General features: G+C 46.7%; 1 pseudogene; it reads right to left on the bottom strand.

The window, feature by feature from the left end:
- The window catches only part of LOC122816495, a 30,744-nt pseudogene extending 20,083 nt beyond the window's left edge, over positions 1-10,661 (bottom strand).
- Positions 10,662-12,754: the final 2,093 nt, after the last annotated feature.

Genomic DNA, 12,754 nt, shown 5'->3' with positions numbered 1-12,754 from the left:
CACCCTCTTGTGGTTAAAGCTGTACCTCACACACAGTGCTACAAAATACTTCAACTTTTTACCTTCCAACTCTCCTCTATTCAGCCTTATTAATCTTCAGGCGACTCAGAACAATCTCACTGAGCAATACTACAACAATGTAGCTATTTTTTTTGTTAATGTGACTTAAAACTTTCCCCCGGATTCATGAAGCTTGGCGCAAGGTCGGTGTAAGGCCTGCGCCGGCCGTGCGGTGTATAAATGGTGTAGTAGCACCATATGCATATTAATGAAGGTGCGCCGCTACCACATCCACATGCATAAGACACGTGCACGAGTGCATGGGGCGTTACTAAGCTGCGACCAGAGGCGTGTTAATGTCGGCTGGCAATGAGCAACCTAAACTGCTGAATATTATAGCCTGCCTGCAATAGTCATCGCACCTATCAGTGTCCATGGATAATGAAACGTATGCAAAGCATGCAAGACAGTTCCCGGCCACACAAAATGGAGAACCAAACAGAAATGCACACAACATAAGATAATATTCCGTCCATGGAACAAATGATATTTAAAATCATGTGTCCGTAATGTACTGCACTGTCAGAAGTTATACCCAGTGGAAGTGAAGCGCATCATGTCAGCGTGCCGCCAATACACACGTCTAGCCCCATGGGTATGGCCACCAGCAGTTCCACAGTGGTAGTGATAGTACACAGCAGGGCAGTTGTGGCTATATAACAACCGTAAAGAAACCTGACAGTCCAAATATTATACCAAACACACACAAACATATGTATATTAAAATGTGCTATACACATGAACAGGAACGTAACCGTCACATACACATAGGATGCTATACGCGGAACCGGGATATCCAAAAGTAGAACCCATGCATGCAAATGCAATACGCAACAACCCCAGTATAGCACATAACCTGCGCCCATGTCTGAATCCACCAAATCCAGCTACCAGCCTTGCGCATCTGTACACCTGCACATAGCGAGTATTCCCCATATGTAGTAGGAAGTATCGTCCTAGGCAGTGTCCGGATTGCAAATATGTATCCCACGAATGTAAACATCCCATCACAGGTACGTAAATCCAAATGCCCGCGCATTAATGTTATGGCAAAATGTGTGTACATCCCGCGTGGGATAAGTAACCTGTTGAAACCTCAGAGTTGTTTACACGCCACGGTGTCCATTACTGTACACATCTGGACAAAACATGTATGTGTAGTCACGGTACTGTTCAGTTTCTACACAGACATGCAATTCATACTACACAGGATGGAACAGCTGTCCACCATGCAGGTCACCCCACTAGGGTTGCCACCTGTTCAGATTGCCAAGGTGGGACATCCCTTGTAGAAATGTGAGAATTTGCTGGATAAAACATACCCCCGGCCAGTGCAAAGTTCAGAATTACACGTGTATGCCAAGATAAAAGCTCATGCCATAGCATTTGAATAGCTTATGCTATCCCAAATAATAGTTATGTGTACCAGATACAAAATACCTGTATCATGCAACTAGTACAGAAAATAAGAAATATATTATTGTCTTAAAATCACAGGACATTTGCCATGTCTTAGGTGTCATCGCAGGACACAACTGTCCAAAGTGGGACCTCCCCTCGCAAAGAAGAACAAGTGGTAACCCTACACCCCACCAAATTATCGACAGTATATATTCAACTCAATCACATACCGACACCACCTCTCAACCTATTACAGCAACAAAACCTGGACAAAGCCCAAAAGGATGGGAGGATAAATAGGGACAGATGTAATTACTGCTCCCACAAGCTTCGAAAGTTCACTGAATAATAGTATGTACATAAGCAGGAAATGTTGTGAAGGATGTGGGGTAGTCCCCAGTATTACAGAGGTCTGTACAAATATACTGTAACAAACCGTCACATATATTGACTGTACTACTGCATACCTGTAGTTAATTCATAGTTACGTCATGTGCAAAATAATAACCCCCATAAGAATGAATACAGGAAATAGTCAAATGTGAATGGGAACACCACTCACCGTGGATTATGTATCGTAACCACCCCCACCCATATTATGTATTGCCAACATCATAAGCTGCGGACAGGTTCCCAAACACCTGTGTCTGTAAACAGATTAAATGTTCAAAATGTACAATCCCTGTCCATGTGCTTTGTCTGACATTTGAACACGGTCAGGGCAGTTCTGTTCACCAGTCGGACAAGCCTAAACCCAGATCACCACATGAACACCCTGACAATTAAAGACCTGTATGTGTCAGGAATATAAGCCTTTGGGTTCTGAATATCCCTGCAGTGATGAAATATGCAGCTTGGGTCCAGAGCAGTAGGGAATAGGGAATGTGTAACATGTAGTACCGCATTCTTCCCAGCAGGAGAATGGATGCCTGTGACGTAAGTGAAGCGGAGAGGCATATGTTAATGTAGCTATGTACTATGGGTATGCATATAAATGAGTCAGAACACCAAACGTATACTGGTTACAGCATCCGGCCAACGTGAATGCAGTCCCGGTTGAACAACGACTACAGCACATATAATGTGAAAGTGTAATGAATGCGTCTGTGCTGTACAGACAGTTAAATATGTAAAGGTGAACATGTGTTTCGCAAACGTCCGTTAACGGGATTACAGATAAGTACTGGTACTGTCACAAGTAATAAAGCCCATGTAAGCACAAAGACTTAGTAAACATATGAAACCCACAATAAGGATATGTATGCGCGCCCACGCGTAACCTACAATAAGGAAATGCAAGTGCGCCTGTACGTGTGTGATCCGCTCACAGCATAGTAAATGAATGCTGTTTCCCCCACGTTAGTTATACATGGCTCAAACCCGTTAACCTCATAAAGTATGAAACCGGACAAAGCCATGCAAACTACCGGTACATATAGGGACAAACCCCAAATATGTGCCAGAACAAACATAGAAAGTGGATAGAATAATGGGTGTGTCAGCAGCATGGATTCTCTGAAGGGTATGCAGTCATAACCTGAACTGCTTGCCAGAAATCCCCACCATAAGTCTCAGATGAAATGCCACTACATTGCCAAATAGACACAGGTTTATGTAAAACACAGCGAAGATAAAGGGGCAAGCAGTTGTACGCTCAGCGACAATCTGTATAGTGGAAAGGTATGGTATGGATATAGATATATGTGTATACACATAATCCACAGGCGTAAACCAAAGCAAGTTATGAAATGAGGATTGTACATGTATATATGTATAAACAACAGACTTATGTCCCGTAGATATGACATATGTACATAAATAGGCGACGTTACATCTGATATGGGTAGACAAACAGACATGCAGGAAAGGTGAATAAACTGCAGCATTCAAAAACATTGGCCAGAAAGTGACAGTCCAGCAAGTTCTACACTTTAAACATGCAGATAGGTGTCCATTGCAGGACTCCATAAATTGGAATACGTAGTGTCAACCGACACTGATGCAAAAGAAGTGACCGCAGCAAATACGAAATAGCTGTACATGCAACAGTATCAGGTGCAAGGGTGATGACACATGTGTCGATAGAATGTATGACGTGCGAACTGATATCCAGAGAGTGGGGAGTGCATACAAGTGTCTCCACACTTCAGTAACGCACACATTAAAAATGTGTAATGGGTACTGTAGAAGGTTGTCAGGTATGGGAATCATGGGTTATCAGATATGGGCCTAGGTGTTGTTTGGCAGGGATTTCATAGGCCCGCCCCACGGGAGTGATGTGGGTATAGCACACGCCTATATCCCCAATAATGGGGCAAACCATCCACTGGATATTGCGGAAACCATTTTGGCAATATGTAGGGCCCTATATCAGTGTCATGTAGGTGATAATCATGGATGGACATGCGTACGACCAAGATGGTACCCATAACTGGCAAACTGTCAGAATAACACAGCTGCACTAAGGCATAGTACATGAAATACAAATAGGGACTATATTAGATATACCCCAGACAATGTCAGAACGTTGTGAGAATACTGGCGTACCCATGAATACGGATGTTATGAGTGTTACTAATCATGTAATGGAAATGTCAGTCACTATTATCTACCGCACAGTCCATAATGCCTTGCCAGCAATTTACCAGAAAGGCACATCACTATGACAAATGTAACAAGGTCAAACGTCAGGGTGTTTACCCATAATGTGTACAGGTTAGGGGTATGAATGTAACCTGTACAGAATACATGTACAGAGCTAGTGATACTAGGTGGACAGGTGAGAAGAAAGACATCAGGAAAAATGAGAAAACATGTACAAGTCACACGCATGTACACCGACAAATGTGAATGACAACGTATGCCCTGTGAATGTCAATGTGGAAGGTTAATAGACACAAACGTAATGTGTCCCTCAGGGTGTCATGCAGTGTCACCGTAACAATGTCCAGTCCCCCAGACACGTGCGTGAGCTCTGCCACTGATGGAAAGCGCAAATACCGGCGCACACATATGGCACATGATAGACCAATTAGTGTGGATAAGCAGCTGTTGGCCTGTGTGAGAAATACAACTGTCTGGGTGGGTGTGTCCTGCAATATAAATGTAATGGCATGTGGCCTGTGATGCCGCCATACAGTGTGTGTATTGGTGTCAGAAAGTTGATATTTTGTTACAGACACATACTCCGCAACTGTACAGATTTACGATGAATGTGCAGAGTTCTGCCTCATATGTTGGGTGTGTTCCAAGTAACAGTAACATTCTGGCACTTCCATGATAACTGAAGACATGAAATGATGACAAACATGCGTAAGACACCAAATCCGACAGAAAAGCCATACTAATGCAAAACCTATTATTGTGTCAACTATTTACGTTTGTAAGAGCAACATGTCAATACTACCCCTATGTGTCCCACTATCAGATAAGGCCTTGTCCAGCAACTTGCTCTAGGAGGTGGAGTGGTATGAACAGAAACAGATACATGTGTGAGGAAACAGCAATATCGACTGCAAGATAACGCAGAAGGTATGACATGCGCTGCAGTAGGACGTGCAGTACTGTCCGCAGGTATGTGCTGACATTGCAAATGACACAGCAGTCTACATGAAGAACCTTTAGGGCTGTCACCTTTACAAATGATGATACTGGGACATACCCACAGCCATGCACACAGCCCAAATAGACATACACACATCAAAACTAGGCCATGATACATGAAGCCTCCGGTGTGTACAAGTACAGTGAGAGTACAGCAAGGATAGATGTCTGCCAAGATATACAGCAAATGCCTGTAAGGGCATGTAACACCACCCGTAACACGGACGTTGCATGGACAATGTTGGGAGTTGCAACGCACCCCATTGATATGTGAAAGCTATGCAAATATGCGATACATAAAACAGTCAGCTGCCCATGCAAGAGCAGGGTTATGGGCAGAAAATATATATATATATATATATATATATATATATATATATATATATATATATATATAGAGAGAGAGAGAGAGAGAGATACAGACATACACACACACATGTGGCAGGGCTGGAATCGAACTTACACATGACTACCCTATCACACTACAGCATGATGCATTTACAGAACATGCTACCGAGACTACTAAACACAGCAGACACACAGGCATTCTACTAGGTGCGTGTCAACATCCACAAAGACAAAGACGGCAGCAGGATACGTCTGTATTGCAAAGCATCACCTGAGTCCCCAGGCGGACGGGAGCATGCACACATACACACACATACATCTGGCAGGCCTGGGAATCGAACCTACACCTAACTACCCTATCACACTACAGCATGACGCATTTACAGAACGCGCTACCGAGACTACTGAACACAGCACTCCCAGAGGCATACTTCTAGGTGGGTGACATCATCCGCAAAGGCAAAGATACCGATAGGGAATGTATGTGTTGTGAGGCATCTAAAAGCATTACTGTGTCCCCAGGCAGCTGGAAACACACGCACACACACACTTGGAAGGGCCGGGAGTTGAACACACACCTACCTACTCTAACACACTACTGCATTACGCATTTACAGAATGCGCTACCGAGATTACTGAACACAGCACTCTCAGAGGCATACCTCTAGATGGGTGACATCATCCGCAAAGGCAAAGACGCCGATAGGGAATGTATGTGTTGTGAGGCATCTAAAAGCATTACTGTGTCCCCAGGCAGCTGTAAACACACACACACACACACACACACACACACACACACACACACACTTGGAAGGGCCGGGAGTTGAACACACACCTACCTACTCTAACACACTACAGCATTACGCATTTACAGAACGCGCTACCGAGATTACTGAACACAGCACTTTCAGAGGCATACGTCTAGGTGGGTGACATCATCCGCAAAGGCAAAGACGCCGATAGGGAATATATGTGTTGTGAGGCATCTAAAAGCATTACTGTGTCCCCAGGCAGCTGGAAACACACGCACGCACACACACACATACACATACACACTTGGAAGGGGCGGGAGTTGAACACGCACCTACCTACTCTAACACACTACAGCATTACGCATTTACAGAACGCGCTACCGAGATTACTGAACACAGCACTCTCAGAGGCATACTTCTAGTTGGGTGACATCATCCGCAAAGGCAAAGACGCCGATAGGGAATGTATGTGTTGTGAGGCATCTAAAAGCATTACTGTGTCCCCAGGCATATGGAAACACACGCACACACATACACACACACACTTGGAAGGGCCGGGAGTTGAACACACACCTACCTACTCTAACACACTACAGCATTACGCATTTACAGAATGCGATACCGAGATTACTGAACACAGCACGCTCAGAGGCATACTTCTAGGTGGGTGACATCATCCGCAAAGGCAAAGATGCTGATAGGGAATGTTTAGAGAGTGAGCGGTCTGAAAGCATATTACCGTCCCAAGGTAGACGTACACAAACACGCCAGTGCTGTCAACGGGCCAACTAAATATCTACGGAGCACAACAAACACTGAATAGATATGGGATGCGCCACAGACAGTACACCCTTCGAGAGAGCAACAAGTGTGTTCAATGTAGGCATCCATCGTGACATTGAAATTGGACATCTGGTGCCTGGATGACCACCATGGCTATACAGGATGTCAATGGCCATGCCCACACGCTTAGTATCACACGTCTGTTTGGAATGTACTGTGTGTCCATCTACACAACGGCGTACTGGGCATGCTCACACACATAGCTGTTGCAAAGGGCCATCTTGCATGCACACGGAGTCTAATCACGGAGGGGCGCAGTGTGGAATGTACTGTGTGTCCATCTACACAATGGCATACTGGGCATGCTCACACCCTTAGCTGTTGCAAAGGGCCATCTTGCATGCACACGGAGCCTAATCACGGAGGGGTGCAGTGTGGAATATACTGTGTGTCCATCTACACAATGGTGTACTGGGTATGCTCACACACTTAGCTGTTGCAAAGGGCCATCTTGCATGCAGACGGAGTTTAATCACGGAGGGGCGCAGTGTGGAATGTACTGTGTGTCCATCTACACAACGGCGTACTGGGCATGCTCACACACTTAGCTGTTGCAAAGGGCAATCTTGCATGCAGATGGAGTGTACACACAGAATGGCACAGTAAGGTATAACTGCCCTCATGCACAGGGCGGTCACACATGCAGTGACCTGTACACACACAGCTGCCATCACAGCTGTCACAGGTGCAGGTCACACATGTACACACTGCAGTGTACACTGTAGCTGTCAAGTCAGCACCATGTCGTTGGTGAAGCACTGCACAGCCTTACGGTCCCACAACACTATGTTGCATATGACCACTGGGCTGTACAGCGGTGTACACCAGCTGTGCAGAGTACACACGTACCAACAGGGATCCAACAGGTGTTATGCATTGCAACGATGCCAGTATACATGAACAGGTTGGCTCATGACATACCATGGCCCTTGCACAGCTGTGACACCTGACTGTTGCTGTACACCAATGAACACACGTTTGGGTCCATCGTACATGTGATTGTGTGGATGTGTGCATGGACTGCACACACAACACATACATACATGGCCTTTGATGTACCTTGTGCATAACACTGGCCCAATCAATGCTACACATGCGAATTGAAAGTGGGCTCATGTCTGTTGAATGCTCACACTACAGGGGGTAGCAGTGTTGACCGGGACACCTACCCCTGTACTGGTCGCCTGTGACACCCGTGATATCATACCGCAGTCCATGTGTCATGTATGTCAACACACATGTCCAACAATAGCAATGCATACAAACATGGCAACAGGAGACACATGTGACATCTGTACTGTGCATGCAGCAAACATGCATGTGCAGTGGCCGATGTCCGTAACATAGTTGCACCTACCTACCTACGACATGCAGACGCAATGCAGACCCATCATTGACATCTGTATACGGTGACATACAAACAGCACGTATGGAGGGATGTGTGTATGTAATGTGGTGAGCCACCTGTCTAGATGTATGTGTGCAGGGGGTGGCTCACAGTTGTGTCACACACCATCCTATCATGCCATGTGCTAACTGTACGCTATGTCGCTGTTACGTGATGGTGCTGACATAATGCATACACAGCGGTCAGGTATTAACAACTATATGTCATATGGCACCTGTAACACCTACAACCTCCCGTGTGTATATAGCAGCACATTTGCCAGATATAGCATTGGTACACATAATGCAATCAATACTGCTGCATGTCCAGCAAACGTGTCATCATATGGCTGGTGTATCATTCCCAGCACTGCCATGTGTGTCCGAATGTGTGACCAGGGTTGCCACATATCGCGGGGAATATGTCTCAGTTGCTATACATCCCTGTACACCATTGTAAAGAACTGTACATACATCAGTGTGGGAAGCATGACATTCGCCGGTGATGTGCATCACACACATCGGCTGTCCGTATACACATGTGTGGTCACCACAGTGTGTGTGTGTCTGTATGTATGTCTGGTGCTTGGTGTGAGTGTGTATGCTGATATACGGTGGGAAATTATCACTGGCCCCACGTGTTGACTAACCCGTAATGGTGATGCATTGCACAACCCTGTTGATGCCATAGGTCCCAGCCATACTGGCTACTTGTGCATGTCCCTTCTCTGTGACACTTCGCGTGGGTGCATAGTACTGTGAGGGTGATGACCACACAGGCAAGGGTCCCCAGCTGCACACTATGGGGTGTGCGTTATAGTGGTGTACACCCCGTGACTGCGGCCATGTTCACGTACTGTTACGGGTCCTCCTGCTGCACAGTGTGGCCTCCAGCTACCAAGTGACACCTCACATCATCATTGGCCAGGCCGCTGTGTACAACCCCTGCACCATGTCACCATACCTGTAATGTGTCCTGCTATGTATGTCATGTCTCTGTCTAGTGTAGCCTGTGGCACCGACCACATGCGTCAGGTGCAGTATATGTGCAGACATCTGTGTCATGTTTCTGTGTCCAACAGTCAGGATGAGGGTACATGTAGCATGCTGATATTGCCAGACATGCCTGTGTGTACCCCACAGTTACACGTGGGGTACTGCAAACACTGCTACCTGTAGGCACATGCAAGTACACCATAGGAGGGAACCAGGGTATCACAACAAACATGCTGCTACAGATGTAACCGAGACACATACCGTGAACACATCACAATGCATGCTGCACCTGCACTACATGGTGTGACTGGTGCATGCCGGCAGTACACAAACCTATGTCACATACACAACTCAGTATTCACACACAACCACTGCAACATACACATCCCTCACTATGCATACACACCTCTCACTATGCTGTTCACCCTGTGCATCAGAATATTTGTGCATAACCCTGCACCGATGGTGTGGATGACAGGGATGCGGCACAGGCTTCATCATATGCACAGGGTGATATGTTTGCCAGGGGCATAGGCTGCACACAACCACTGTGACATACACATCTCTCACTATGCATACACAGGTATTACATATACCTCTCACTATGCTGTTCACCCTGTGCATCAGAATATTTGTGCATAATCCTGCACCAATGGTGTGGATGACAGGGATGCGGCACAGGCTTCATCATATGCACAGGGTGATATGTTTGCCAGGGGCATAGGCTGCACCAATGGATAACATCATGTGTGTGTGTAAGGGCCGGTGAGTTGACTGGACATATCTGTGCAGAATGCATGTGGGTGTTGTGGAGCCCTGCAGTTGTGTTTGCTGTGTGCGTGTATGTGTGTACACAGTTCTGCCATTTGTGATGCCTACATGGGGTATAATTGACAGTCCCAGATTGTACAGTGCAGGTTTTACAGCTCACTGTGTCTGTCCATGGCCACGTGACCTGTGCCTGCCTGGGGTTGCACGGGCACTACCAGGTGGAGGTACAGAGTGGCTACTGTCCGACGACACATGTCCGCTGGAAACGTGTCCCTGCTGAGACCGTCCAGGGCCACGTCCACATGGCCTGCTGTGTCCTGGTGTTGACAGCGCAGCAGCAGCTGCACTGCTACTGCTACCGGCATTATGGGAGTGGACATGTGAGGTGGCATGGTCACGTCGACCTACACTAGGTGGTGTTGCTGGCCTACGTCTACATGGCCTATGCCTCACTCTTACCAGGTGTTCCAGCACAGCCAGTTCCCGCTCGTGGATTGCCATGCCTCGGTCAAGGATACCGACCATTTCACCTAGTCGCCTATCCAGAACATTAGCAATCTGCTGTTGAGCATTCGCCAATGCCTGGATGTTGTCATTTAGGGTGTGGATAGCAGCCCTCTGCAGCCTCTGCCCTTCTCTGTTCTGCCATTCAGCACGTGCCTGTGCCACCATTACAGTCTGGAACATGCATCTGGTGATACCAGCTGCTGTGCTCTGTCCTGCAGGTGCATGTCTGCCAGAGGTCCTCCTACGAGCAGCACCGGCCACATGCCTGTGTGGCACATCTGCAGTCATTACACTGACACCATGGTGTGCAGACACACCTTCTGTAACCACCACACGTTCCTGTCCCATGCCAACAGACGCTGACTGTCCTTCCTCTATGACCACCGGTGATGCAGTACGTGTTGGCAGCAGAACTGTGTGCGGGGAAGAGGGGGACATAGCTGGGATGGTAACCATTGGCACAGATTCAGCCCCTGACAACCCTGCCTGTACCTCATGCATATGTTCATCACCGCTAGTATCTGTGGGGACACTAACATCAGATGGACCGCAGGAGGGTAACGCACCTACATCACCTGTGAATGCAAAGAAATACTGTAAACTACAATAGACACAGACACACACACAGACACACACAGACACACAGACACACACACAACACACACAGATACACAGACACACAGACACACACACACACACACACACACACACACACACACACACACACACACACACACACACACACACACACACACACACACACACACAGACACACACACAGACACACCATGCATATGATTTGTCAGATGGCATGCAGCATGCCTGCGATAGAGCAGAGGGCATGCAGCTCAGACATTAATAGTGTTAGTAAGCATGCCTCCCTGGGGTGCACACTACAGCAAGCAAGTGTCATATCAGTAGCCATGCAGGTCACACAATCATGGTAGTATGCATGCATCTCCGTGATACACCATGTGGGCTAGAACAGGATAACAGTACACGTCTGACGTGTCCTTGACATGTAATTTGCTGACATGTGCATTAACATGCATACATGTTTGACACAATGGTGTCCTGACGCATGTACAGCATCATAATGGGCTTCACATTGCAGTGTTGTGTGTATGCCCTACAGATAGAATGCATGTTTATTAAATGTGCATAAGCACGGGAGGGTAGTGTGAGCTGTCTACATTGCTCTACAGTGTGAAGTACAGACACTGTGCCATTGTATGGCAACATGAGGCATGTATGTTGCTGTAGAATGCATAATGTGTACACATTGCATAGCCATAACTGCAACACAGTTGTGATGTTCGACAGATCATATATGGTAGACGTCAGTGACACCTCCAGTAGCTGTGCACAGGCTTTTAGGTTGTCCACTGTACCACATCAACTGTATAATCGGTCAACTAGGGCTATAATTGGACCATGTGTGGACAATGTGCAACAGGGTGTATACACATCCCATGTACTGTGTGGTTACATGTCTCTGGCCATCCCCCATGGCCATGTGTGCACATGTGGTGGCCATTGTGTGTGATGGGCATCTTCTCCACATTTCTGTGTGGTCCCATATAATATACACCCATACATGTCAGATATGTCACATTCCACAGGTCTATGCAGACAACGGGTTGTATGTTTGGTATGTGGGGTATAGGTCATGTGATAGTGTGACAATATTGCAGACAGGACACTACATGTCTGGGACATGTCTGGTGGCACATCACAGTATGTGCACCTGATGCGGGGGCATATGACACAATGGTGACACTTGTGGGCTGCCCATATCACAGCTCACTGTGTGGTACTGTGTGCGTACCACACATGTTGTTCCAATGCATACTACATATGCCTCCATTGTAGAACACCTCCACCGTTGTATGCACAGCTGACCACACATGTCGCAATGACATGTACTGTGGTTTCAAGTCTGTGTATCATTACGTTTGCATATATTGCACATGGGTGGCATGTGTGAATGCATGTTGGTGCGACCTGCATATCTTGACTGGAACAAACATCAGGTGTGCAAGTGTTAACTGGCCACATGGCAAATAGATCTACACTGTAACATGCCT

Source organism: Protopterus annectens, chromosome 1.part1, assembly GCF_019279795.1.
Source record: "Protopterus annectens isolate FY-2018-M chromosome 1.part1, PAN1.0, whole genome shotgun sequence".
Lineage (NCBI taxonomy): Eukaryota > Metazoa > Chordata > Ceratodontiformes > Protopteridae > Protopterus > Protopterus annectens.
The sequence above is the reverse complement of the archived record's forward strand: the minus strand, read 5'-3'. Positions and strand labels throughout refer to the sequence as shown.